The 10,523-nt window shown below is 44.4% G+C and overlaps 1 pseudogene; it reads left to right on the forward strand.

Annotated features, from left to right (window-relative positions):
• The first annotated feature begins 1,012 nt into the window (after positions 1 to 1,012).
• LOC124961266 (low-density lipoprotein receptor-related protein 11-like) lies at positions 1,013 to 10,523 on the forward strand (annotated as a pseudogene).

Below are 10,523 nucleotides of genomic sequence, written 5' to 3' on the forward strand. Positions count from 1 at the left end.
TGAGAGCATTGGTTGATGCTACTTCCATTATTATTACAAGTTTTTGATTCATCTCATCCCCATTCTTATTACAAGGATACAATCTGAAAATGTTTAAGAGACTCTTTTAAAATATAAGCCATTTTTTTTGTTTAAAAAAATAGTGCAAAATGAAGTCAATGGATATATAAAATCCATAAGAAATAATAAAAGGAAAAATAATCCCAAGAAACAGTTGTACTAAAATCGTGTTTATATAAATAGAAAATACTTTCAATATTAACTACCCAACATAGCAACTATTCTTTTACAAGTACTAAGTATTAAGTATATGTGTAAGATTGCATTTCAAAAATGTAATCCTAAATACCTGTTAGTATATTCCCTAATGGAAGGCATTCAGAGTAACCAAGTGTGTATTTCCTTAAGAAGCTTATTGTGCATGGGAAACCAGCTCATTTTCCAAGTTTTGATTTGTGCATCATAAGTAACCAAGACAAGCAGAAGCATAACCTTGCGTATGTTAATTGCAAAAATTTAAATTCATATTTTTTCTATGCAGATACGTTAAGAAGGTAGTTTCCTTTCCCACCTGAGCTCAGATATGTGAGTTTAGCAAATATGCTGAAATTTTTAACCCATAAATTGGACTTTTAGCAATTAAGAACCCATAATAGAGAGAGAGTCGCCTCCATAGAGAGCTAGAAGAGGTGCCAGTCCCTGCCGGCTATGCCTCCTGTTGCTGTGGTTCCCGCCGGTGCCCGCTCACCCGCGCGGCCTTGGGCGAGCAGCCGGGTCCCTGGGACGCTAGGCTTTGAGACCCCGGCCTACTGCCCGCCGCGGCCGCAAAGGAGGCGCCCAGGCCCGCCTCCCCGCCTCCCTTAGCGCTTGGCCGGCCTAGGCTCGCTCCCCTCCACTGCCATGACCATCGCTGCCCAGCAGGCCGCCGGCATCGGGGGCATCCGCAGCCGCAGCAGCTCCAGGCTCAGCTGCTCTGCTGCTCTACTTGTGGCTGTCGAGCGGTTGTGCAGCCATGCCACTGGCCATCGCTGCCCAGCAGGTCGCCGGCATTCGGCATCCGCAGCCTCAGCAGCACAAGGCTCAGCCGCTCTGCTTGTGGCTGTTGAGCGGTTGTGCGGCCCTGCCACTCTCGGCGCTGCTGTCCAGTTGCACGCGCAGCTCTCCGAGGCGGGGCAGCTGCTGGAGGAGTTCTGCCAGCAGCTGCACCAGGAATGAGTGCAGGAGGAGCCGGAGCTGGAGCCGCTGGAGCTGGTGCCGCGCGCCGGCGTTGACCCGCTGGAGGGCTGTTCAGGCTCGGAAGGCGACGGCTACAGCGCCGTGCTTGACGCCATCATCCGATGTCGGGGCGCCGCGGACCCCTGGCCCTAGGTGTGGCTTGGCTGCCTGGGTGTGGCATAGCTGGCTTGGCTTACTTAGATGCGTATCCAAGATGGCGCCTGGCAGCTTGCCAGTGCGGTTGCATGCAGCTGACTTGTGAGACAACAACTAGCGTCACTTTGAGGAAGTTGTTTGGATTGGTTAGGCTCCCTCGTAAACACTGCATGTCTAGTGTATGCCCTAATTGCCTCTCTGTACCTGTCCACGCTCTCCCCGCATGCACTTGTATCTGATTGGTTAAAGGTTTGTATATATTGAGCTGCGGAAGGAGAAGAAGGAAGTAAGTAAGCGCGCAAAATAAAGAACTCAAAAGAACCAGGTTTGCATCTCGTCTCTCTGCGCGACAGGTGCTGCCGAAACCGGGAACCCTAAAAATAACTCTAGAGTAAGTACAAGGTAAGTATTTAATAAAGTAAATTAAACAGTAAGAAGGCCTTAAAAGTTCACGGAACAGCGACTAGTTAAAGAAAGTTCGCGGTGCAGCGACTAGCTATAAAGGTTCGCGGATCAGCGACTAAGGTTCACGGAACAGTGACTAGCCAAGGGGTTTTGTGTTGTCTGTGTGTATGAAGTGGTGGTAGATTTTCTGTGTAGTAAGTGTCTTTGTTACATCAATTGTGTGGTTTGTTCGTGTGATTGGGTTAGCTCTTAGTGTTGCAAGTTTTAATCATGGGAACAGAACTGTCTAAAAATAGAATGCAGCAGCCTCTTAGAGAGATGTTAAAGAACCATGGAACACCGTTAAAAACAAAAACAGCTCGAATGTTCCTGGATACCATAGAAAAAGTCTCTCCGTGGTTCTTAGATGAAGGTTTATTAAACATTCCTCAGTGGGAGCATTTGGGAGAGGATTTAAGAATAGCAGATAGACAAAAAACATTACCGGTGGGAACACTGGCCATTTGGTCTCTGATAAAATCTTGCCTACAACATAAAGACAAACGAAACATTAAGGGACCCCTAGAAGAGGGAAGTCAGGTTTTAGAAGAAATTAAAGAGGAGCGTTCTCACCGCTCGAAGGGGAAGTGTGACTCAGATGAGGGAAAAGAGTCAGAAGGGGAACTGTCAGGGGGGGAGTTAGAAAAAGCTCTTGAGAAGTTAACCACGTGGGCCGAGCGCCCCCTAGTGCCTTTAATACCTAATGCACCTCCCAGGGACTCTATGGATGGGGAGCAATCTAACAGACACCTAGACTGGGCATCTCATACACCCACCATGTTTCCGGTGTTTGAGGATGTACAAAATCAACGTTTCCATCAACCACTAGACTTTAAAATTGTAAAACAATTAAAGGAGGCAGTAAGTACTTATGGCCCTCAATCTGCCTTTACAGTGGCTCTGGTAGAAACTATGATGTCTCAGAATCTCATACCTTTAGATTGGACTAATTTAGCTAGAGCCACTTTATCAGGAGGACAGTACCTTATGTGGAAAACAGCCTGGCAAGAGCTTTCCATGGATACTGCAAGGCGTAATGCAGCAGCAGGGAATCCACAGATAGATAGAGATATGTTAATGGGAACAGGACCATATGAAGGGTTACAGGCACAGCTTAATTACCATCCAGCAGTATTTGCTCAAATTGCTGTGGCTGCTACCAAAGCATGGAAAACCTTACAAGGATCTGGAGACTTACAGGGACAATTGTCCAAAGTGACCCAGGGAAGTAATGAGCCTTATGCAGACTTTGTAGACAGATTAATTCAAACAGCTTCAAGAATTTTTGGAGACGCTGACCAAGCAATGCCTTTGATAAAACAGTTAGCCTATGAACAAGCTAATAAATGGTGTAAGGAAACTATTAGACCATGGAAATCTAAAGATTTATCCACTTATCTAAGAGTTTGTAAGGATATTAATGAGTCCACTGGACAGAGTGCTGCATTTGTGGCTGCAATTGACAGAGAGACCTCAGCGCTTACTACAGCCTTAGCTTTAGGTGGTCAAGGAAAGCAAGGGTTTAAGAGAGGACCTCTAGGTTCCTGTTTTGTATATGGACACATGGGTCATCTGAAGGCTACTTGTCCTTATAAAGCTCCTGTGCAAAATCCTAGCCACAATCCAGCCCCGGGTATTTGTCCCCGATGTAAAAAGGGAAATCATTGGGCGGGAGAATGTCACTCTGTAAGAGATAAAGAAGGAAACCCATTGCCACCAAACCCCAAGTTACAAAAAAGCAGGGTGAGGGGCCCACCCCGGGGCCCGCAACAAATATACGGGGTAATTCAGCAGATGCCGCGTCAATGGTACCCGCCAACAGAAAAAGGGATGAAAATCAAAAAAGAAGGGCAATCGCAGGAAGTGCAGGATTGGACGTCTGTGCCACCTCCAGACTTGTACTAACACCAGATATGGGAATTCAGATGATAGACACGGACTGGGAAGGTGATATTCCTGCAGATTCAGTAGGGTTGCTTTTAGGTAGGAGTTCCTCTACTTTAAGAGGTCTGATAGTCCATCCAGGAGTAATTGACCCTGATTTTAAAGGACAAGTTAAGGCTATAATTTCTTCACCTAATGGGATTACAGTCATTTTCCCGGGAGATAGGATAGCACAGATGTTAATTTTACCTAGTCAGCATTCCCAGTGGCCTAGTAAGGAGACAATAAGAGGAGCTAAAGGATTCAGGTCTACTGGAGGACCCTGGGCTAATTTTACTATGGATCTTCAAGACAGGCCTATCATGCAATTGATAGTAGGGCACAAACCTTTCATAGGGCTATTAGACACAGGAGCTGATAAAAGTATAATCAGTGAGGCTGTTTGGCCTAAAGGCTGGCCAGTAATTACAGCTAGTCAGAACCTACAAGGGTTAGGTGTAGCTCAGTCGCCTGGCCAAAGTGCATCTTCGTTGTCGTGGAGAGACAATGAAGGACATTCAGGAATTTTTCAACCATATGTCTGTAAAATACCTATCTCTTTATGGGGAAGAGATGTCCTCACCCAAATGAATGCCAAATTAACTACAAATATTAATTCTGAGCCTGTACAACATATGATGAAGAAAATGCAATATACTAAAGGCCAAGGATTAGGACGAGGACAACAGGGATTGTTACAGCCCTTGCCATTGCCTCCTCCAAAAAATAACTTTCAGGGTTTGGGTTTTTCGTAGGGGCCACTGTTATTACACCGATTCCAATAGTTTGGAAAAATAATGAGCCACAATGGATCCCACAGTGGCCCCTTACTACAAAAAAGTTACAAGCGGCTCATGATTTAGTAAAAAAACAATTTCAGGCAGGACATTTACAACCCTCTACTTCTCCTTGGAATACCCCTATATTTGTCATAAAAAAGAAATCTGGTAAATGGAGATTATTACATGACCTGAGAGCCATTAATGCTCAAATGTTTCCCATGGGTCCTATACAAAGAGGATTGCCTCTAGTTACAGCTCTTCCAAAAAATTGGCCTACTATTATTTTAGATTTGAAAGATTGCTTCTTCTCTATTCCGTTACACAAAAGGGATTGTTGGCGGTTTGCGTTTACTTTACCCTCTCTCAATCATGCACAGCCTGACCAAAGATTTGAATGGACTGTATTGCCACAGGGCATGGCTAATAGTCCTACGTTGTGCCAGATATGTAGACAAAGCTTTGAAACCTATAAGAGATGACTTTCCAGATTTATTGATTTATCATTATATGGATGATATCCTTATCTGTCATAAAAACAAACAATTATTAGAAAATGCCTTGCAAATATTGATCTCCACCTTAAAACAGTATAGTTTAAATATTTCTCCAGAAAAACTACAAATGGGAGAAGCACAAGAATATCTAGGTACCAAACTTACAGCTACTATGGTAAGGCCCTTAAAGTTAACTATTAGAACTGGTGCACTTAAAACCTTAAATGATTTTCAAAAACTTCTTGGGGATATTAATTGGGTTAGACCATATTTAAAGCTTACCACAGGAGAATTAAAGCCTTTATTTGATATACTTAAGGGAGATCCTGATCTTAACTCTCCAAGAGTCCTTACTTCAGAAGGAAAAAGAGCCATTGCTATAGTGGAACAAAGATTACAAATGGATTACACAGATAGGTGTGATCCATCCCAGCCTCTTATGTTGATTATTATCTCAGAACAACATAGTCCATATGGAATTCTGTGGCAAGGAGGACCTTTACAGAGTATTAATCTCCCAGCATCGCCTACAAAACAATTACAAACATTTCCAAAAGCAATAGCTCAGTTGATATATAAGGGGTTAGAGGCCTGCGTTACTATATTTGGAGGTCACCCTAAGGTCATTATTATCCCCTATACCAAACTACAAGTTCAGTGGTTAATTCAACATGATGATGACTGGGCTGTTTTGTATTGCTCAACTACAGCAACATTTGATAACCATTATCCTAAACATCCCTGGATACAATTTTGTAAAAATGTTCCAATTATATTTCCAAAAGTTACTAAAACACAGCCTTTGCCTCATTGTCAAACTATATTCACTGATGGATCTAAGAATGGAGTGGGAGCAGTGATAATTGGTGATAAAATTGAAACTATAATTCTTCCTCCTTCATCTGCTCAAGTGGTGGAACTTGCTGCAGTAGTCTTAGCATTTAATATCATGGTAAATCAGCCTTTTAATTTGTTATCTGATAGTTATTATGTGGTACAATCAGTGCCTTATTTAGAAACTGTGCCATACATTCCTGATGTATCTGCAGTTGCTCCTTATTTTCGAACTTTGCGTGCCTTAATTTTAGACCGCAAGGATCCCTTTTATGTAGGACATATTAGAGCTCATTCTGGACTGCCAGGACCACTTGCTAAAGCAAATGCTCAAGCTGATAAGGCTACAAAAACTATCTTTGCTTTTACAGTAACAGAACAAGCTAAGCTGTTTCATTCTCAATTTCATGTTAATTCTACCACTCTTAGAAGAAAGTTTAATATTTCTAAGGATCTTGCCAGACAGATTGTTAAAACATGTCAACACTGTGCTCCTCTATTGCCAGTACAGTCTGTTGGGGTAAATCCCAGGGGACTGTTACCTAATCATATTTGGCAAATGGATGTTACTCATTTTTCAGAATTTGGAAACCTTAAGTATGTTCATGTTTCAGTAGACACCGCTTCAGGGGTGATCATGGTTTCTGCTCACACTGGTGAAAAGGTTAAAGATGTTATACAGCATTGCTTACAAGCATTTGCAGCCTGGGGCGTTCCAAAAATCATCAAAACTGATAATGGGCCGGCTTACACATCCAAAAGTTTCCTTCAATTTACACAAAATTTTGGTATACAACTTATCACAGGAATTCCCTATAATCCTCAAGGACAAGGCATAGTGGAACGCACTCATTTAACGTTAAAAAATTGTTTAATAAAACAAAAAGGGGGAATAGGTGCTGACTTTAGAGCACCTAAAGATAAACTAAATTTAGTACTTTTCATTTTAAATTTTTTAAATGTGGATAAGATTGGAAGTACGGCTGCAGAGAGGCATGCTAATCCCACAAGTACTCAAGTGTGGGTAAAATGGAAAGATATTCTCACAGGAACATGGAAAGGCCCAGATCCAGTTCTTCGGTGGGTCCGAGGGTCTGTTTGTGTCTTCCCGCAGGATCAGCAAACACCGATCTGGATACCTGAAAGGTTGACTAGACTGGTGCATCAAAGCAATGATGAAGAACATCGTGCTGATAAGCATCCTATTGATGATGACAATGACGCCGGTGAAGACTCGAGACCTGTGGGCAATAGTTAAAGCTTGGCCATATCCTTTGCCGCTAACTAACACCTCCTCTACCCTCCCACCTTTGTTTTCTACAGGACCTAGGACTGGATTGCCAACTGTCATCATGGATCCCAAGGAAGAACCTTATAATTTTTCTACCCTTTCTTTGCCAGGTACCCTTTGCTTTGATATCTCTACCAATAACAAATTTGTTAATGACACTTCTCTTAGGCCTTGCATTCAATTACAGCATGAAGTGCAAGGGTTATTTTTAAGACAGGCTACTAAAGGGATTGGTTTCCAAGAAAGTATGACTATAACCCAGGGTAAAGTTACAGGGACAAGTAAGGTTATTACTTCAGGGCAAGTTGTCTTTCTTGAAGGATTGATTCCAAAGTGACTGAAACTGCCATCTACTGGATTTCATACACCTCATATTTTCCCTCCTTGTGATCCCAAATTTTCTAGTCCTCCCATTTGGACAGGTTGTCAACATGCTGAAAGAGCAGCTCCTATTCAACATGGATTTTATTTCACCCCAAACTTTACATACCAGCAATCTGTAAACAATTTTATCCAAAACCTCGTCTACTTTGGTTTTTGCCAAAGTATAAATCCTTTTGATAATTGGTTTCTATTTACCTCCCAAGCAGGATATACTAATCTTCAGCCTTTGTTTGCTCTGCAAGGAGGTTCGTTTAAGGCCTGTTATTGGAATCACACTTCAGATTATATGGGCACAGGCCCTTCCCAGGTCAATAAGATAGCTTGTAACAATACTATAACATTGTATTCCACTCCTGTATGTGTCTACCCTCCTTTTATGTTCCTATTAACTAATGCTTCTAATGGCACGACCCTCAACTGCTCTGGAACTAATTGCTATCTTTCTCAGTGTTGGAACGCAACAAAATATTACCAAGCTGTCATTATGCGTATTCCTACCTTCTTGCCTATGCCAGTGTCTGTTACGGATGATGAATTGCCAGTATTGCTTTCCAGAAATAAGAGAGATTTTGGAATCACCGCGGCAGTCATTACCGCCGTAGTTGCATCAGCTGCAGCAGCCACTGCGGCGGCTGTAGCTTTAACTACGTCAGTGCAGTCTGCAGCTACGCTCAATAATGTGGTTCAGCAGACTGCTACTGCCTTATCTACTCAGCAAGCAGTGGATCAACACTTAAAAGCAGGGATTCTTTTAGTAAACCAGCGAGTGGACTTGCTTCAGGAACAGATGGATATCTTACAAGAACTGTTAAACGTGGGATGTATTTATCATCTGACGGGACTGTGCGTTACACCTGTAGCTTACCATAACTTTAGTTATGCAGCAGACTTGTCTAGGATCTTATCTGTTCAGCTACGTACCAACTGGTCTTATAAATTTGATAATCTTACTGCTATTCTTAGATCTCAAATTGTTAGCCTTAACGCTACTAGAGTTGATATAGCCCCAATGTCTGAAGTGCTAAGTTGGTTATCCTCTTCTTTCAGTTTTGTAAAGCAATGGGCAGGAATGGGAGCTTTTTGTATGTTAATGATTATTGCTGTTGTCTTCCTCACACGCTTTATCATGCACATGCGCCAAGATCAAGATAGAGATCGCATCATCTTCCATCAGGCCATGGCCGCCCTAGAGGTCGGCAGTTCCCCACAAGTATGGCTCACGATGCTGGACCGGTAGTCATACGGGTAAGGAAGGAGGTGACCCCGTACCAACCTAAGACAGGAGCTGTAGCATGCTCTGCAGTTATCCGATGACGGGTAAGGACGGTGGTTGACCACTCCGCCTAAGACAGGCACGGTCCCGAGCCTTTTTCTTGTAAAAGAAAAAAGGGGGAACTGTCGGGGCGCTGCGGACCCCTGGCCCTAGGTGTGGCTTGGCTGCCTGGGTGTGGCATAGCTGGCTTGGCTTACTTAGATGCGTATCCAAGATGGCGCCTGGCAGCTTGCCAGTGCGGTTGCATGCAGCTGACTTGTGAGACAACAACTAGCGTCACTTTGAGGAAGTTGTTTGGATTGGTTAGGCTCCCTCGTAAACACTGCATGTCTAGTGTATGCCCTAATTGCCTCTCTGTACCTGTCCATGCTCTCCCCGCATGCACTTGTATCTGATTGGTTAAAGGATTGTATATATTGAGCTGCGGAAGGAGAAGAAGGAAGTAAGTAAGCGCGCAAAATAAAGAGCTCAAAAGAACCAGGTTTGCGTCTCGTCTCTCTGCGGGCAGGGAGCGCGACAATCCGAGCTAAGGACTCCATTGTGGCAGGTGCCAGCTTCCCGAGGGCACCGGCGGCCGTGCGGGACTGGCATCAGTACGTGGTGGCCTGCACCTAGCTGCGCTGCTCAGTGGCGGTGGTGGAGCTGACCAGACTGCCTGTGTCCCTGGCGTCGTTCTTGGCTGCTACCTCTTCAAGGGGACTGTGCACGGCCACAGTGTCTGCAAGTTCGCTCTGCACTATGAATTCAGCAGCTACAGGCTCAGCCGTGCCGGGGACACCGAGCAGGGAGACCTGGAAACTGAAGACCCAGCTCTGTCCACCACCTGGGCCTCACCTCTGTTGGGCAAGGATGAACCTCCATTTCGCAAGGCTGGTCAGGATGTGGTTTATTGCATCTGCCCTCAGATGGAGTGATTCTGGACGGCTGTGAAAGCACAGATGACCACACCATCGTCCTGTATGAATGGATACTGCTGCAGGGTGACCCGTCAGTGGACATAAACGTGCATCAACCAGGAACCCTGAAGCTGACCCACCTAAAGGAAGGAACATACACCTTCCAGCTGATTCTGACTGACACCACTGGTCAGAGAAGCCCTGACTATATGGCCATGACAGTGCTGCCCAGGACCTACAGCACAGGATGGTGCTTTAATGTTTGCTCACGATACCACTTATTCTGTGACAATGGCTGCTGCATCAGTATCTCCTTGGCATGTGATGGGGAGCAGCAATGTCCTGATGGGTTTGAGGAGGATTTCTTTTAAAACTTGGACCTTGACCCCAAGGTGATGAGCCAGCTAGCCCTGCTTAGCCAGGCACAAAGGGGCTGAGTGAACATGCGTGGGAGCACTCCTTGTTGGAAAAGTCCCAGAAAGTTACTGCCTCCAACCTGCTGGTCATCTCATCAGTCACAGAGAAAAGAATTCACTCCACCTCCTGAGGACCACAGAGTCAAATCATTTCTGTGATGCCAGGTGGTCATTCCTCACACAAGAACAAAAAAGAGAAAGATTATATTTTTTAATCCAAGAGTGATGGAGGAAGAGGAGAACATCAAGCCCCAGAAACTGTGCGTTGCTGCCCCTGGCATTGGGATTGGCCAGCACTGCTCTCCTGCTTCTTATGGTTGCTTGCTGACTGTGACTGGTGAAACGGAAACTGAAGAAAGCTGGTTCCATTACATCTGAGGAATCTGACTACCTCATAAATGGTATGTATCTGTAG

The sequence above is a fragment of the Sciurus carolinensis genome, chromosome 12 (assembly GCF_902686445.1).
Source record: "Sciurus carolinensis chromosome 12, mSciCar1.2, whole genome shotgun sequence".
NCBI lineage: Eukaryota > Metazoa > Chordata > Mammalia > Rodentia > Sciuridae > Sciurus > Sciurus carolinensis.